General features: G+C 37.6%; 1 pseudogene; it reads left to right on the top strand.

The window, feature by feature from the left end:
- Positions 1-15,277: 15,277 nt before the first annotated feature.
- LOC132650802 (zinc finger protein 120-like) lies at positions 15,278-18,112 on the top strand (annotated as a pseudogene).
- Positions 18,113-19,300: the final 1,188 nt, after the last annotated feature.

Raw genomic sequence — 19,300 nt, 5'->3', positions numbered from 1 at the left:
TAGGGGAAATATCAATTATCTGGCCCTACATGAATGTCTTTATGGATGAATATCAATAATCTAGCCCTGCATGAATGTGGAAGTTGTAACTCACATAAAAATGGCAGATAACTACTTATGAGACTTCAGCTCCAAGATAGTCTTGCAAAATCTACCCCTGTGCTTCCTCAAGAAGAAAATAATCAGAACATACTCTTAAAAAGGCAAACAAAGTTTGTAGTGCTAGGAGAGTTGATAGTATTTGAGATTAAATACCTAGTACTGCTGTATTCTCAGGTGATTACTTGGCATATAAGATTAGGAGCTACATATGGTATGCCCCTCAATGACTTTATGGAACTGTAAGTGAATGGCTGGAGACATCTTCACCTGAAACTAGGATCTATAATGAAGGACAAAGAATGTTTTGTAAAAATGATTTTAAAAGTGAGGTATTATGACCTCCTTTTCCTAGAAATAACAGCTTTCACAGTATCACTGTGGTGTTGTATGACCAAAATAATGAAAGAATATTTAGATTTAGCACATAAATAAATTGTACAAAGATATGAGGTATGGACATTGCATTATGCCAGGAACTGAATAGTAACTGTTGCTGCTTTAGCCTAAATTGTTTTTCTTGAGGCTGTCCGTTAAAATTTGATAATATACTTCTCAGGACAAAGCAATATGTCCAAGCCTGCTTAAAGATTTTCTATCTTTTGCCATTGAATCTGAGAATGCTTCCAACCTGAGAATGGGCTTCCAGGCTGTGGCAAATATGCCTCCAGATTCTCAAAAATGTCAGATTAGGGGTTGATGAGGAAAAATGATAGCAAAAGATAAGGTTTATCAGTGATGACTAAATGTATGACCAAGAGACAGCTAAAACACTTGTTTGGGAACAAAAAAAAGATATGATCTATGTTTTAGAACAATCTGAAGCTATCTTTTATTATTAAGTTCTGTCTAAATAAAGAAGCACTCTGACTGCCAGTCAGACAAGACTCTCAGTTTCTTTGGACAACCATGTCTGACTCATTTCTGCCCTACCTTATCCTTCCCTCCTCTCTGGATACTATCAATTGCTGGGGCTGGTCCCCAGTCTTTCGCCACACTCTTTCTTTTCTTTCACACTAGGGTGAATACTCACAACTGAAGATCTAGAGCTATATGCTTCAGAGTAGATAGGACATGTGAAATCTGTTTTCTGGATTTGAGTTACCTAAATCAACATCGTCATTTATATTTCTATCTACTTATGTGTGTACCATTTCACTTATCTATATCAGTTGAAGGATATTTAGGTGTTCTCTTTTTGTACCTATTGTGAACAGAATAGCAATGAGTATAGTTGAGAAAATATTTTTGAAGGAGGATGTTGAGTCCATTGTGCATATGTCAAGGAAAGTTATAAGTGGTTCATATGGTAGATTTATTTTCATCATTTTGAGAATTCTGCACACTGATTTCCACTGTGGATGTACAATTTTGATATAGATATACACTTTATATAAACTTACTAAAAGTAGGGATAAATAATTTCACTAAGGTATTTTATTGTAGTCTGGTTATTGGACTTAATGATGGGTGAGTCATGGTGCTTGAGAAAGATCCCCAAAACTATAGCTGTGCCGAAAGATAAGCACAGAGCCATGCAGGCCAGGGCTGAGCACAGAGGATCCTCAAAGACAGGAAGGTCACTGCCATGGGCAGGTACTGCTTTCTCTCTAGGTTTGGGTACTCTCGAATTCAGCAAGGGATACATTCCTGCTAATCTGGGGGATAAAGTAAATCAACATCTCATCTCCTACAAGTCACTCCATGTTCAGTCCATGAAGAAAGATTTCCAATAATATTGTATACATGCTATCACATTCTCTTTTATTATAGTGCCAAGAAGGACACTAAACATACATTATTTGTCATTTGAGGTATTGGTTGCTGAAGTTTTTTTTTCTAGCTAGATCTATGATTAAAGATGGTGAGTATTTTTGTGTATTTCTCAGTAAATTGTGTCTTATTTATGCTTCATTCTGTCACCCATGTTTATCATTAATTTTTACAATATATTCACCTTGTATCCCAATTGTAGCCCCCTCCCTCATCTACTCTATGTCCCACTATTCCTCCCCCCTCTTCCCCTATCCTTCTACTGTTGTCCTCTGATAGGGAAGGTCCTATCAGTCCCTAGCCTATCAGTTTCCATTAAGACTCCCTGTATCCTCTTCACCTGTGGGCTTACTAGTTGTCCCCACCAGTGAGAAGTGATCAGGAAGCAAGCAACTGAGTTCAGAGACCGTCCCTTCTCCCCTTACTAGGATTCCCATATGGAGACAGAGCTGTCTATGGGCTATATCTGAGCAGGGGCTCTAAGTACTCTCATGCTCTTTGGTTGATGCATCAGTCTCTGCAGGGCCCCAGGACTCAGATTTTTTTTTTTTTTTTTTTGCTTTGTTGATCTTCTTGTGTGACTCCTGACACCTTTAGGTCCTTCTATCTCCTACTTTTTCAATAAGACATTTTGTGCTCTATACAAAATTTTTCTGTGGGTCTCTCCATCTGCTTCAATCACCTGTTGAGTGGAGTCACTTAGTGTTCATCCGTGGAAGGCTCCTATCCTGTTCTCTCTCTTCTATGGGTTCTGGTGTCTATCCTGTTTTCTTTTCTGAATGAGAATTAAGCATCTTCCCTATGTTCCTCTTTGTACTTTAGCTTTTAAAAGTCTGTAGATTTTAGTATGTCCAATCTATATTGTATGGTTAATATCCACTTGTAAGTGAATATATACCATACATGTATTTCTGCTTCTGGGATACATCACTCAGGGTGATCTTTTTTAGTTCCATTCATTTGTCTTCAAATTTCATGATTTTCTTGTTTTTAATACCTGAGTAGTATTTCCTTGTGTAAATGTACCACAATTTCTGTATCCATTCCCCCATTGAGGGACATCTAGTTTGATTCCAGATTCTGGCTATTATGAATAAAGCTGTTATTGTCATATTTAAGCACATGCCCTTGTTGTATGGTTGAGCATCTTTCTGATATATGCCTAGGAGTTGTTTAGCTGAGTCTTGGGGTAGCAGTATTCCCAGTTTTCTGAGAAAGTGCCAGACTGATTTCTGAAGCAGCTGTACAAGTTTGGATTCTCACCAGCAATGGAGCAGGGTTCTCCTTTCTGCACATCTACTCCAGCATGTATTGTCCCTTGAGTTTTTGGTCTTAGCCATTTTGATGGGTGTGAGGTGGAATCTCAGAGTCCTTTCTCAGATTTTTAAGGACGTTGAGCATTTTTAAAGTGTTTCTACACCGTTCAATATTCCTCTGTTGAGAATTTCTCTTTAGCTCTGTACCCAATTTTTAATTGGATTATTTGATTTCTTGGGTTATTTATATATTCTGGATATTAGCCTTCTGTCAGATGTAGAGTTGGTGAAGATCCTTTCCCAGTCTTTAAGCCATCATTTTGTTCTGCTGACAGTGTCCTTTGCTTTAGAGAAGCTTTTAAGCTTCATGAAATCCCATTTATTGATTGTTGATCTTAGAGCTTGTGCTTGAACTTGTCTTCTGTGCCAATGTGTTCAAGCCTCTTCCTCACTTTTTTAAATAACAGATTAAGAGTGTTAGTTTTATGTTGAGGTATTTGATCCACAAAGACTTTACTTTTGTGCAGGGTGATAAGTATGGATCTATTTCTCTCTTTCTATATGTGGACATCCAGTTAGACAAGCACCATTGGTTGAACCATTGGTTGTTCTTTTTTCCATTGAATGGTTTTGGCTTCTTTGTCAAAAATCGGGTGTTGTAAGTATGTGGGTTTATTTCTGGGTGTTTGATTCAATTCCACTGATCCACCAATATGTTTCTATGAAAGTACCACATCGTTTTTTTTTTTTTTTTCAATGCAGTTTATTCAGGAACATTGAACAATCCTCGGACCCCGGGGAAAGCCAGCCCACAGCTTAAATAGCCTCTGGGTAGCCAACCCAGGCGTGCCACGGGGGCAATGCAGATAGGTCCACCTACATAGAAGCAAGCCAGATCCTCGGCCTTAGCCAAATGTGGAGTTGTTCGTGATAGAGAGCACTCACCATCGGGAAGGTGGAAGGCGGAAACCAGCTCCATCTTTAAGGCATAGCATTCCGCAGCTCTCTACAGTTCCCCCTTTTTGTTTTAGACGCATCAGGCAAGAGTAGAGGTCTGATCTCTGATATTAGAAATAAATTGGGACTTTGTACAGATGTTCATTTAGGTGTCATCCACCCAAAGAGCATCAGACCCGTCCGATACCTTTTTCTCAGAGGCGGGACCTGGGGCATCAACCCGCATGCAATCAGACATGCTCTTCTCTGGGTCCAAAGCGGCTGACCCTGAGTGCAGTGCTTAGCCTCGCATCCTGAGCGTATCATTTTAGCTTTTTATGGTATCCAACCATGCTTGGGGAGAATGTCCTGCTTCAATGGCTGTAAAGGCCTGAATGATCATGGCTGCATCACACTGTTGTGAGACTCTAATCTTGCATATATACCACAGGCAAACCAAGGAGACCAACACCAGAAGGCCTGCTAACACTCCCATGCATTAGCCAGATAGAGCCAAGTAATTGTGGTAATGATACTTGCTTTTTTGCCCAATGCTGGAATGCTAGTAAATTTAGGTATGCCCTGGTTACTCGCATGCCTCACTGGGTGCCTGTGCCCATTGATGCCCCTCACGCTATGACTCTCTTCAGACAGAAAAGGGATCTTGGAACTACAGCCACCATTGTTACTACCATCTCATTGACGGCTGTTGGAGCTACCACCAGGGCATTAGCCATGAGTCATACTGGGCAGACTGCTCAGACCCTGAATAATCATTTAGCCAATGTAGCTCATGCCTTAGTTGTACATAAAGGAATTAATGCTCAACTAAAAGGAAGCTTGATGGTGTTCAATCAGAGGATTGACCTCTTGCAGGAGCAAATTGATACCCTATGGCAAATCGCTCAACCTGGCTGTCAATGAAAGTATGCTGGACTTGGTGTCACTAGCATACAACATGAGAATTTTTCCTGTGCTGCAAATCTGTCTAAACAATTGTCGAGCTATATTTTAGGTAATTGGACTGGAGAATTCGATACTACAATGGAGCAGCTGAGAGTGGCCATTGTCACAGTAAATTCTACCAGAGTGGACGCAGGACTAGCCACAAGATTATCAACATGTACCACATCGTTTTTACTGTTTCTCTGTAGCACAGCTTGAGATCCAGGATGGAGATACCTCCAGAAGTTTTTTATTGTACTGGATTCTTTTAACTATTCTGGCTTTTTTGTGTTTTATGTGATGTTGACAATTGTTCTTTCAAGGTCTGTAAACAATTGTGTTGGTATTTTGATGGGAATTGCATTGAATCTCTACATTTCTTTTGATAGGATGGCCATTTTGCTGTTATTCCTACTGATCCATGAGTATGGGGGATCATTCCATTTTATGATATCTTCTTCAATTTCTTTCATCAAAGACTTGAAGTTTTTTTATACAGATTTCTCACTTCCTTGGTTAGAGTCACACCAGTGCACTTTATGTTATTTGTGGCTATTGCAAGGTTGTTGTTGGTTTTTTTTTTTCCTAATTTCTTTCTCAGCCCTCTTGTCTTTTATATACAAGAGGGTTTCAGATATTTTTTTAGTAACTTTAAAATGTATCCAGCCACTTTGCTGAAGGTGTTTATAAGCTGTAGTAATTATCTGGTAGAATTTTTAGGGTCACTCGTGTACTTATCATATCATCTGTGAATAGTGATACTTTGACTTCTTCCTTTCTGCTTTGTATCCCCTTCATTTCCTTTAGTTGTTTTACTCCTCTAGCTAGAACTTCCAGTACTATGTTGAAGAGAAAGGAGAGAGTGAGCAAACTTGACTTGTCTCTGATTTCAGTGGGACTGATTTAAATTGCTTTCCATTTAGTTTGATGTTTGCTATAGGCTTGTTGTATATTATCTTTACTGTGTTTAGGTATGTGCCTTTTATCTCTGATATCTCCAAGACTTTAACCATCAAGTCTTGGTTATGGTTATAAAGTCATAAATCCAACTGAGCTTGGATATATGAAATTGTTTCAGCATCTACTGAGATGATCATGTTTTTTTTTTCTTTTTCAGTTTGTTTATATATTTCTGTATATTGTCCCTCCCCTGCATGCCTAGGATTGAAGCCTACTTTGTCATGGCAGATGAGATCTTTGATGTTTTCTTGGATTCATTCTGCGAGTATTTTATTGAGTGTTTTTGTTTCAATATTCATAAGAGAGAATGGTCTGAAATTATCTTTTTTGGTGTATCCCTGCCATTAATTAGCTTTTGTGAGGTTTAGGTATCAAGGTGAATGTGGCCTCATCGAATGAGTTTGGTAATGCTCCTTCTTCTTCTGTTTCGTGAAATAGTTTGAAGAGTATTGACATTACCTCTTCTTTGAAGGTCTGGTAGAATTCTGTGCTGAAACCATCAGGCTCTGGGCTTTGTTTGGCAGGAAGAATTTGATGACTGCTTATATTTCATTAGGGTATATAGGTCTATTAATTTAGTTACCTGATCCAGATTCAACTTTGATAAGTGTAATCTTGCAAGAAAATATTCCATTTCATTTAGATTTTCAAATTTTGTGGCATATAGACTTTTAAGGTAAAACCTAATGATTCTTCTTTGAATTTCTTCAGTGTCTGTAATTATACCACCTTTTATTTTCTGATTTTGCTGATTTGTATAGTGTCTCCCTTTGTTTTAGTTAGTTATGCTAAAGGTTTGTCTATCTTTGTCATTTTCTCCAAGAACCAGCTCTTGCTTTTGTTTATTCTTTGAATTGTTTTCTTTCTTTCTAATTTATTGATTTCTGCCTTAAGTTTGATTATTTCTAGCCATATACTCCTCTTGTATATGTCTGCTTCATTTTGACTAGGTCTTTCATGTGTGTTGTTATGGTGATTTGAGATGCCTCAGAATTCTTTATGAAGGCACTTAGTTCTATGAACTTTCCTCTTAGAATTACTTTCATTATGTCTCATTAGTTTGGGTAAGTTGTGCCTTCATTTTTGTTAAATTCTAGAAAGTCTATTAGTTTATTTCTTCCATAATCCAGCTGTCATTGAGTAGAGTTCAGTTTCCATTTTTATGTAGGCTGATTACTATTTTTTGTTATTATTGAGGTCTAGTTTTATACCATGTTGTTCTATTATGATACAAGAGATTATATTGGTATAATATTCTTTTATTTGGAATGTATACAATTTAACCTTCTTAATTCAAATGCTGATTTCTATCCTCCATTGTCTGGTTTCAATCCAGATACTGCATTGTGATACTTTTATAAGCATCACCTGTGTCAAGTTTGCATAAACATGCCACCATTTGTTCTCTAGATTGTCAGTTAAAACAACCAGCCAAATAATGAGCAATAGAGAGGATAGGGTGAGACATCCTGGTCCAGAGTAGGAGGAAGAGGAAGGAGGCAGGAGAGGAGAAGAGGAGAATCTGAAGGAGAGGTCTTGGCACCACATGTAGAAATGAACTGGAACTAAGATATCACTAAAAGCCATATGATGGGTGAATCTGAATGGTAGGAAACTCTGTGGGCTTAGAGGTTTAGGATGGAGTAACCTTTGGCCAGCATTGTGCTCTAGGTTAATTAAATGAATCCTAGTCTCTGTGTGGTGATTTGGCTATACAGCTGTTTAGGAATAACCACTGCTTAACTAAAAGATTAATCAACAGTAAATATTAATAATCTACAACAAATGGCACTCAACTAATCTAAGTATCCACACCCTTTAAATCCTACTTTAATTTAATTTGGTGGGGAAGAGGAATAAGCTCTCAGCGATACAACCCAAACTTTAAACCTAAAAGGTCCCAGATAAATTACTGGCTCTTTAAAAGAGACTCTTAAACATGCCTCAGAACAAAAGACAGCCTACTTTGGGCAGAACTGAGACTGAACAAAACTGGCTGCCACTACATTCTAACAGGATGAGAGAAACATTAAAACAGACTTCTCAGAGCTTGGCTGATAATCTCTTCTATGGTTTTAAGACAGAAATAAAGGAAAGTTTAGAAATTATGACTATGGTTACATTCATAGTCCTCAATTTAACTTTTATAATTGACTTAGCCTTTTATGTTTTCTCAAAGGCAAAGCCGTTAGAAGAGATAGTGGAACAACACAAAGAACAAGTAGAACAATATGAAGAAAAAATGAAGTTTGGAAACAGGACATAAAACGAGATACAAAAACTTACAGAATATGATAAACAACAGGAAAAGAGGGCAGAGGTTTTAGAAAAGATACTGGAAAACACAAAGAACAACTAGAACAATATAAATAAAAATAAAAGTTAGAAGAGAGGCATAAAACAAGACATTCAAGAGATTATTGAACAAAACAAACAACAGAGAGATAGGTGTGAAATATGGGTACAGACCTTAAAAGAAGATTTTAGAATACTAAGTAAAAAAAATACTCAGAATTTCAATTATGCTAGGGTGTCTAGGGCTATTTGCCCCTGGATAACTGGGTTCTGGAGATGCCATATTGCTCTGGCATCTACCCATTGGGCTATCTTAGTTGTTTGAAGTTAGTTTCTGGATATTCCTGGACTCTTGTAGTGGAGAGAATCCCTTTAGCAGGAAGATGGTTTTTCCTGAAGAAAGCCTTCTCAGCATTTTGGGTATAGTCACTGGATGGCCGGTGTTTTTCAGGAATATCAAATGGCAGAGAAGCACTTAAAGGAATGATCAACCTCATTAGCCATTAGGGAAATGCAAATAAAACAACCCTGAGATTTCACCTTACACCCATGAGAATGGCCAAGGTCAAAAACTCAAGTGACAACACATGCTGGAGAGGTTGTGGAGAAAGGGGAACCCTTCTGCACTGCTGGTGGGAATGTAAACTTGTACAACCACTCTGGAAATTCAGCTGGCGCTTTCTCAGACAACTAGGAATAGCGCTTCTCCAAGATCCAGCCATACCACCCCTAGGCATATATCCAAAAGAGGCTCAATTACACAAAAAGGACATTTGCTCAACCATGTTTGTAGCAGCTTTATTTGTAATAGCCAGAAGCTGGAAACAACCCAGATGCCCCTCAACTGAAGAATGGATGCAGAAATTGTGGTACATCTATACAATGGAATATTACTCAGCAATGAAAAATAAGGAAATCATGAAATTTGCAGGTAAATGGTGGGACCTGGAAAGGATCATCCTGAGTGAGTTGTCCCAGAAGCAAAAAGACACACACGGTATATACTCACTCATATAGACATACAACATAGGACAGACCCACTAAAACCTGTGCATCTAAAGAAACTAAGCAAGAGAGAGGACCCTAACTAAAACGTCCAATCCCTATCCAGAAAGGCAAAGAGGATGGACATCAGAAGAAGAAAACAGGAAACAACCTAGGAACCTACCACAGAGGGCCTCTGAAAGCCTCTGCCCTTCAGACTATCAAAGCAGATGCTGAGCCGGATGGGCAACTGTTGGGCAGATGAACGGAATTTTAGGTAAGAACTGGGAAATAGTAAGAGCTGGAGAGGACAGGGTCTCCACAAGGAGAGCAACAGAACAAGAAAATTTGAACATAGGGAACTTCCCAGAGACTCATACTCCAACCAAGGACTATTCATGGAGATAACCTAGAACCCCTGCACAGATGTAGCCCAGGGCAGTTCAGAGTCCAATTGGGTTACATAGTAATGTGAAGAGGGACTGCCTCTGACATAATCTGATTGGCCTGCTCTTTGATCACCTCCCTCTGGAGGGGGGGGGAGCAGCCTTACCTGGCCACAGTAGAGGACAATACAGCCACTTTTGATGTGAACTGACAGACTAAGATCAGAAAGGAGAGGAGAACCTCCCCTATTAGTGGACTTGGGGAGTGGCATGCAAGCAGAGGGAGGAGGGAGGGTGGGATTGGGAGGAGAGGAGGGAGGGGCTTATGGGGGTATGCAGAATGAATAAAGTGTAATTGATGAAAAATTTAAGAAAAAAGGGAAAAAATAATTTAAGAACCTTAAATGACTTTCAAAATTGGAGGAAAACATGGAGTTAGTCAATTGGCATGGAGCACGTCTCGCCCCTGGGGGCAATGGTCTCCTGAACCTACTCAGACCTCGGACACCACCACTGCTAGTTCTAGAACTGACGCAGGATGTTCCAACGAGGGGTTAAGGCTTCTCATAATATTTCCTATAAGCCCGCAACTGTTTGTCTATATCCCCCATTTTTATTCATTATTAGCCAGATAGAGCCAAGTAATTGTGGTAATGATACTTGCTTTTTTGCCCAATGCTGGAATGCTAGTAAATTTAGGTATGCCCTGGTTACTTGCATGCCTCACTGGGTGCCTGTGCCCATTGATGCCCCTCACGCTATGACTCTCTTCAGACAGAAAAATGGCTGGTTTTTATGTAAGTGAAAGATTGTGTTGACATGATTCTTTAGACACTCTTCAATTGTGGGTGACAGTATCTCTGAGCTGGATAAGAAAGCTAGCTGAGCATGAGATGATGAAGAAACAAGATCAAGGCAGGAAACAATATTTGCCATGTTTTTTTTTTGTTTGTTTGTTTGTTTTGCCTAAGTTTACTTGAAACTTGAGATTCTATCCTAGGATTCCAAATTGATGGAATCTGATCAGACAGGACCAAACAAGAATGGAAGATGTACCCACAGTGTGTTCTGTTTTATCAACATATTTTACCAATGTTAATATTAAAATGCTTAATGTATGTATGGTTTGAAGTTACATGCTTCTTTATGGTCTCATTTCTTACTACATGGCACATCATGCTGAAGTTCTGCCTTGTAAGCGAATTTTCTACAGGTTCTATATAATGCCACAACAATGAAATTTATTTCAAAAAAGCATGTTATATATGTATAATATGGCTGTGTTCTTAGACTATGACAGATATATGAAGATTTGATGACGGTTTTGGGGGTTTATTTTGACCATTTTAATTTGATGGTCAATGTCATGTTGCCAGTTTTCCCTCTGGATATTTCAGGGAATATATTAATATTATTCTTTTTTTCACTTTTATTTATTATGTTTATTTCATGTCCCACATACACTCCCTCCCTTATCCCCTCTCAATCCCACTGTTTCTCTTTGAGTGTATTAAATTTTTTAAAGAAATTAGTTTGTTTTTTGACTTTACATCCAAAGGGTGAACCCTCCTTCCTTTGCTCTCAGTCCACCCTCACCCTTCTATCTCCCCTCCCAGAAAAAAATGGAGCCCTGGTCTCCCTGTATCACTCCATTGCAGCACATCAAGTCACATCAGGACTGAGCATATCCTCATCCACTAAGGCCAGTCTAGGCATGCCTGATGGAGAGAGGATCTAAAAGCAGGCAGTAGAGTTCATATTAGAAACAATCCCCTCCACTTACCGCGCAACCCACATGGACTAAGCCACCCATAGTACAGATAAGTTCAAGAGGCCCAGATCCAGAAAATGCATGCTCCTTAGTTGACGCCTCATTTTCTGTACCTCTCCCCACGGGTCTGGTTTACTTGTCTCTGTTAGTCTTCTTGTGGCTTCCTATCCCTTCCAGGTTCTTCTATCTTTCCCCCAGTACTTCCATAAGACCCCAGAGATCCACCCCATGCTTAGGTACAAGTTCCAGCATCTGTCTCCATTGGCTGCTGGGTGGAGCCTCTGAGAGAACAGGCATGTTTAGGCTATTTTCTACAAGCTCAGCAAAGCAACATTTACAATTTCTTTGGCTGGCTCTCTAGTGTAAGGTGGGTCTCAGGTTGGCCCAATTATTGGTTGGACTGTCCCTCAATCTTTGTTCCCTCATTATCCCTAAACTTCTTGCAAGCAGGGTAATTTTTGGATTGTGGGTTTTGTGGTCCAGTTGTTGTTCCCTCTCTCTACTAGTCCTGACAGGCTAGGAGGTAGTCACTTAATTTTCCATGTCTCTTTTCCCCTGCACCTCCATTAGAAGTCTCAGATAGAGTCACACCCAGGTCACACCCAGGTCCTCTCAGGAACCTTCCCTGTCAAATGACTCCAAAGAGAAACCACCTCAGTTTCCCTTCTTGTTCTCAGCCTTCTCTCCTCCTACTACAATTCTCCCCACATCTGATACCCACATTTGTTTCCCTCCACATTCCACCTTCTGCCCAGTTCCCTCTCTTCATCCACTCCTGTTGTTTGTTCTGTTTTCTATTCTGAGTGACACATTCTGGCAACCTCACATGGACCCTTCTTGTTACTTAGCTTCTTTGGGTGTGTGGATTCTGGTATGCTCATCCTGTACTATAGGTCTAATATTCACTTATAAGCAATGTGTTTCTTTCTGTGTCTGGGTTACCTCTCTCATGATGATGTTTTCTAGTTTGATTCATTTGCCCACAATTTCCATGATTTCTTATTTTTAATAACTGGGAGTATTCCATTGTGTAAATGTACTAGAAGTTCTTTATCCGTTTTTCACTTTCTGGCTGTTATGAATAAAACAGGTATGAACATAGTAGAACAAATGTCCTTGTTCTATAATGGAACATCTTTTGGATGTATTCCCTGGAGTGGTATAGAGGTATGGAGGTAGAACTATTCCCAATTTTCTTGAATGCAGCAGTTTGATTACCAGGGAAGTTGTGCAAGTTTTCACTCCCATCAGCCCTGGAGGAAAGTTCCCTTTTCTTCACATCATTACCAGAATGTGTTGTCACTTGAGTTTTTTATCTTAGCCATTTGCGCGGTGTAAGATGGAATCTTAGAGTCGTTTTGATTTCCATTTTTCTGATGGCTAAGGACTTTGATCATTTCTTTAAGTGTTTCTCAGCCATTTGAAATTCCTCTGTTATGACTTCTCAGTTTAGCTCTGAACCCCATTTTTAAATTGTTTTATTTGATTTGTCGGTGTTTAATTTCTTATGTTCTTTGTATATTTTGGATATTACCTTTCTGTCTGATGTAGGGTTGGTGTAGTTATTTTCCCAATCTGTTGACTGCTATTTTGTTGTATTGATAGTGTCCTTTGACTTATAGAAGCTTTTCAGTTTTTTGAGATCCCATTTATTAATTGTTGATCTCAGAGCCTGTGCTGTTGTTGGTTTCCTGTGTTAATGAGTTCCAGAATTTTCTCCACCTTGTCTTCTAAATGTTTTAGAGTGTCTGGTTTTATGTGAAGGTCTTTGAACCCCTTAGAATTGAGTTTTTGCAGGGTGATAAAAAAGGGTCTCTTTTCATTTTTCTACATGCAGACATCTAGTTAGACTCCCACCATTTGTTGAAGATGCTGTCTTTTTTCCATTGTATGATTGTCCTTCTTTGTTGAAAGTAAAGTTCAAGTCGGAGTGTGGTTTTATTTCTGTGTCTTATTCCAATTGTACAGGATTGTAATGCTATCAAGGGTATTTTATTTTTCCATTTGAAGTTAATGTTAGCTCTTTCAAGGTCTCTAAAGAACTATGTTGGAATGTTGTTGGGAAATGCATCGAACCTGTAGAGTGTATTTTTAAGAATGCTGTTTTAGAGAAGGGGGATAAAGGGAACATTTGGCAGGGGAGTAGGAAGTTTGCTACAGGGGGGATACAAAGTGAATAAAGTGTAATCAATAAAAAATTAAAAAAGAATGCTGTTTTATTATGTTAATCCTTTATATCCATGAGTTTGAGAGATCTTTCTATCTTCTGATATTTTCTTCAGTTTCTTTCTTTAAAGACTTCAAATTTTAGTCATAGAGGTCTTTCACTTCATGTTGTTTGTAGATACTGTTCAGGGTGTTTTTTTTTTTTTTTTTACAAATTTCATTCTCCAGCCATTTTTCATTTGTATACAGAAGGACTAATGAAATTTTTAGTTAGTTGTGTTCCCAGCCATTTTGTGGAAAGTGTATATCAACTGTATGAATTCTCTGGTAGAATTTCTTGGGTCACCTAGGTATACTACTAAATCATCTGCGAATAGTAATACTTTGAATTCTCCCTTAACAATTTGTATCTCCTTGATAACCTTCAGTTGTCTTATTGCTTTAGGTAGGACTTAAGGAGTATGTTGAAGAGATAAGGACAGGGGAAGCATCCTTTTCCTGTACCTCGTATGAGTGGAATTTCTTTAAGTTTCACTCCAAATGATTTGATGTTGGCCATCAGCTTGCTTTTTACTGCCTTTATTGTGTTTAGTATGTGCCTGGTTCCTTATATGCCTGATTTCTCCAAGTCTTTTAACATGAAGGTGTGTTGGATTTTGTCAAATGTTTTTTTCTCATCTAATGAGATGATCATGTGATCTTGGTCTTTCAGTTTGTTTATATGGTGGATTACATTGATGGATTTTTATATTTTGAACCATCCTTGTATCCCTGAGATGAAGCCAATTTCTTTATCGTGTGTATCTTTGATGCATTCTTGGATTTGTTTTGTGAGGTTTTTATTGAATATATTTGTGTCACAGATAGCTATTAGCTGTCATGTGGGTGCTGGAAATTTAGCTGAAAGAACAGACAGTGTTCTTAACCACTGAACCATACCACCATCCCCCATGTTGCCTATTTATGATCAACATTTAAATTGCTAATATTTTCATCTCTCCTTTTGTAATTGTTCAAACATACATTTCATTTTAAAAAGATCACATTAATATTACAGTTTAAAATGAGCCACTTCAGGTTTCTAGACACATATGCAAAACTGGAGTGAATATATAACTCTGTAGAAACTTGAGAAAGATCTTTAAGGTTTTTTTGTCTTGTTTGTTTGATTAATTTTTGCATGTTATTCAGGATCTTATTATGTACACCTGAGTGTCCTGGAACTTATTGCAAAGAGCAGTCTACCATCCAGCTGTATGAAATACACGAGCCTCTTTCCTGAGTTATTTTGGAATTAAAGTCATCAGAAAATATACCCAGCCTGCCCATTCTTATAAGAATCAGGAATTGTTTATACTATTTCTCTCATTTGGGCTCAATACTGTTGACCTGTTTATTCTCTCTCTCTCTCTCTCTCTCTCTCTCTCTCTCTCTCTCTCTCTCTCTTTATCTGTTACTTGACGTTTCACTTGCACTTGCAAGGCTATATCCTACTAAAATGATACAGAAATTAGAGAGGTGAACCTCACTATTGAGTTTACTCCTAGAAAGAGTTGATGAGTACATTACAACTTGTGTGTGAGAAAATAAGTAGAAGACACACCAGAATACATTGAAAATGTTGTAAATGAAGGATACATTTCCAGTATTCTAATTATCATGCTTTCTGTTGTACATGTGCGTGGATATTTTAGACAGCATTGACCTACAATGATGTGCATGTGAATTTCACTCGAGAAGAGTGGGCTTTGCTGGATCCTTCCCAGAGGAATCTCTACAAAGATGTAATGCTGGAGACCTACAGGAACCTCACTGCTATAGGTAGGACAGTGAAATTTCTTTACTTTTTTAAAATATGGGGAAAACTCTTTATTCATTATTGAAGTGCTGCTGTAATTTCTCTTGAGGATGAGGAAGAATGAGGTGAATGGTTCTTTGATTGACCATAGAGCACGACTTAAATTTTGTCTTATTTCCAATAATAAATCATACATTTTCTGTTACTGTATTTTAGGCTACAATTGGGAAAGTCATAATATAGAAGAGCATTGTCAAAGTTCTAGAAGACATGCAAGGTAATTTTCATTGTAAGCTGATATGAATATGGTTCTGAGAAAATGTTAATATGTTCTGGAAGTTTGAAAGAGAAGGGAGAGTGTAAATGAACTGTTTTAAGTGTATTTATTGATGAGATGACTAACTTGTTACTAAACCATGTACCTCCATGTTAGTATTTGATGTGTGTTTGCAAGGCACTCTAAGAAAGAATGCAAAGAAATCATACTTACGCAAGATCAATGTTTAAATTATTTACTCATTAGCGCTATGAGGTAAAACTGCAATTTGTTTAATCTCCTACAACTAAGATATTGCCAAATGTTTTCACAGTAAATAGGTGATGAAAGTATATCCAAAACATTATACTAATCAACTCGTCCATAGTAAAATGGGGTTACTCATATACTTGTAGTAATATGCCTAAGTTTTGTGAGAAGGGCAGTTTTTTAGAGTCAAGAATGTTGTGGAAAAACCATGATCTCTATAGCACATGTCTGTGATGAACAAAACTCAAATGTGTGAATGTATCATGAAATCATGTAATTTGTTATTATTCTTTTAATAGTTATATCATCATGTATCACATTGCGTTCAAGTCATTTTAATATATGTATATTGAAAGAAACAATGTACCACCCAGAACAACTAAAAGGTATAGTAGTCCCCATTGTGAATAGATGTTTAAAATTTTCTACCTAGTATCCTTTATATGGACTATTCAGAGCTGCCAAAAGTACAAATTATAACAGAGCCTTTTTAATAGTTTCAGCTTAGGCAATTTAACTGAGCAGATTCTGAACCCTTTTTATCCCTATCACAAATAAACCTAGCACAGTGTCCCAGTGCATGGCCAACTCTACCTCTTTGCTCATGTTCATGTCCGTCTATAACCTCACTGGCCGGCTGGTGAACCACCTGTCATTTGCTTTCTTCTTCCCAGCAACCCTCTCTCACTCAGAAGTTCTGTCCTCCATTTTGTGCCCCGCTACCAGTTGTTATCTCTTTCTTGTTTCCAATAGATAAGGAAGGACAAATGTTTACAAAATGTAGGACAGGTGATTGGCCATAGAACTAACAATACTATGATTTTTTCAGTACTTAGCTGATTGCTTGCTCATCATTCAGCATTGCCATATACTGTCACATTTTCACACAATATACACCAACATCAATTAGCTAGCTATTCACCAAAATTAGAAATTCTCACAAAAATCACATTAAAAAATATAAGTTTTAGGAATATACAAATTATTCTTTTTCTCACAGTTATCTTTACATATTTAGTTTGGCGCACATATAGGGAAAGTTATTAATGTAGTCACTGTGTTAAAGTTCTGAGGTATTGCAGTTTTCTACAAATATGTGGTAAAAATTGTATAGAAGAAAGTATATGATAAATGTGAGCCAGGTAACAAATATTTTTACCATCACAGGTACTTTCAAATATGCAAAACAACCCTTAGAGAAGGAGAACACCATGAATATAAAAATAAAGATGAAAACTCAAAATGTAATTCTTCTTTACCTTTAATTCAAATTGCAAAATTAAGGCATGTGGCAAAAACGTCCATTAGTGTAATGAATGTGGTAAAGCTGTCATATATGCCAATTATATTTGCAGGTATGGAAACAATCATAGTGGAGACAAACTCCCTGAAGATACTCAATATGAAGTCTTTGCACATCACAGTAGTCCCCACACATGTAAAAGTATGCATACTGGTGCAGATTACTACAAATGTAGCCAATATGGTAATGTCTTTGCACATAAAAGTCATATCTTAAGACATAAAAGGATACGTATAGGAGAGAAACCTCATGACTGTAACCGATGTGGTAAAGCCTATGCATATAACAGTGATCTCCTAAGACATAAAGGAACTCACACTGGAGAAAAACATTATGAATGCAATCAATGTGGTAAAGCCTTTGTATGTAACAGTAGTCTCCTAGTACATAAAAGAACTCACACTGGAGAGAAACCTTATGAATGTAAGCAATGTGGTAAAGCCTTTGTATGTAACAGTCATCTAAGACATAAAAGAACTCACACTGGAGAGAAACCTTATGAATGTAACCAATGTGGAAAAACCTTTGCAGATAACAGTAGTCTCCAAAAACATAAAAGAACTCACACTGGAGAGAAACCTTATGAATGTAAACAATGTGGTAAAGCCTTTGTATGTAACAGTCATCTCCTAAGACATAAAAGAACTCACACTGGAGAGAAACCTTATTAATGTAACCAATGTGGTAAAGCCTTTGCAGATAACAGTAGTCTCCAAAAACATAAAAGAACTCACACTGGAGAGAAACCTTATGAATGTAACGAATGTGGTAAAGCCTTTATATGTAACAGTCAACTCCTAATACATAAAAGATCTCACACTGAAGAGAAACCTTATGAATGTAACCAATGTGGTAAATCCTTTGCACAGAAGAGTCATCTCCTAATACATAAAAGAACTCACACTGGAGAGAAACCTTATGAATGTAACCAATGTGGTAAAGCCTTTGCACATAACAGGAGTCTCGTAGTACATAAAAGAACTCACACTGGAGAGAGACCTTATGAATGTAACCAATGTAGTAAAACCTTTGCAGATAACAGTGTTCTCCTAAGACATAAAAATCTTTGGTGCAGAAAAGTCTTATGAATATAACTAATGTCATGAAGTCTTTTCATGTAACACTTATCTTGAACAAGAACATTTATTGTAGTGAAACCCTCTGAATATAACCAATTTGTCAAAAGCTTTGCATGCCATAATAATCTTCATGTACGTAGAAGAAACACAATGGTTAGGAACTTTATCAATGTAAGCAATGTGATAAACATTTTGACATAATAGTAATCTAAGACATAAGGAACACATACTATAGAAAAACCCTATGAATGTAACTAAGGTGGTTACATTGCATGTAACAGTAGTCTCCTAATACAAAAAAGAACTCACACTGCAGAGAACTCTTCTGGATGTAATCAATGTGTTAGTTAAAGCCTTTGCATGTAACAGTCATCTCCTAATACAAAAAAGACCTCATCCTTGAGAGAAACCTTAATAATGTAATCTATATGGTAAAGCCTTTTCACATAACAGTCATCTCCTAATAAAAATTTGCTCTTCACAATCATCTTCAACGTCATGAAAGAACAAAAGAGTATGAGTGTATTTACATGGTGAAGCTACTCCACGTTTGTATAATCTTCGTCATCATGAAAGAATTCATACAGAGAGAAAATTTATGAATGTGTTAAAATGGGAAACCTTTACACATATCTATATTCTACATCATCATAAAAGTTTCAAAATGGAGAGAAAAATCTGAGAATATAATCAATATGGTAAGCCTTTTGTGTTCTTTTGTCCACTGAATCCAATACAACTCAAACATGTCAATACAGATGAAAAAAAAATATTGTCATCCAGTTTGATTAGGGACACATAATGTTGAACTGTGATGCCTACCCATCCAATGAGCCAGAAAATTACAGAGGTCCTGAGCTTGAAAATCGTCAACCTATTTACCGTTTTACAGCTGCATGATTTCCATCAGTCATGGTTTAGGGATATGGGATTTGTTTACATCATTGAGGAAGTCACCTGATGCAAAATGTAGGTTTTACAGTCAAAACAATCATATCCATTTGTTCTTTTGTGGTTAGGAAA

This window comes from Meriones unguiculatus (assembly GCF_030254825.1).
Source record: "Meriones unguiculatus strain TT.TT164.6M chromosome 13 unlocalized genomic scaffold, Bangor_MerUng_6.1 Chr13_unordered_Scaffold_33, whole genome shotgun sequence".
Classification (NCBI taxonomy): Eukaryota; Metazoa; Chordata; class Mammalia; order Rodentia; family Muridae; genus Meriones; species Meriones unguiculatus.
The sequence above is the reverse complement of the archived record's forward strand: the minus strand, read 5'-3'. Positions and strand labels throughout refer to the sequence as shown.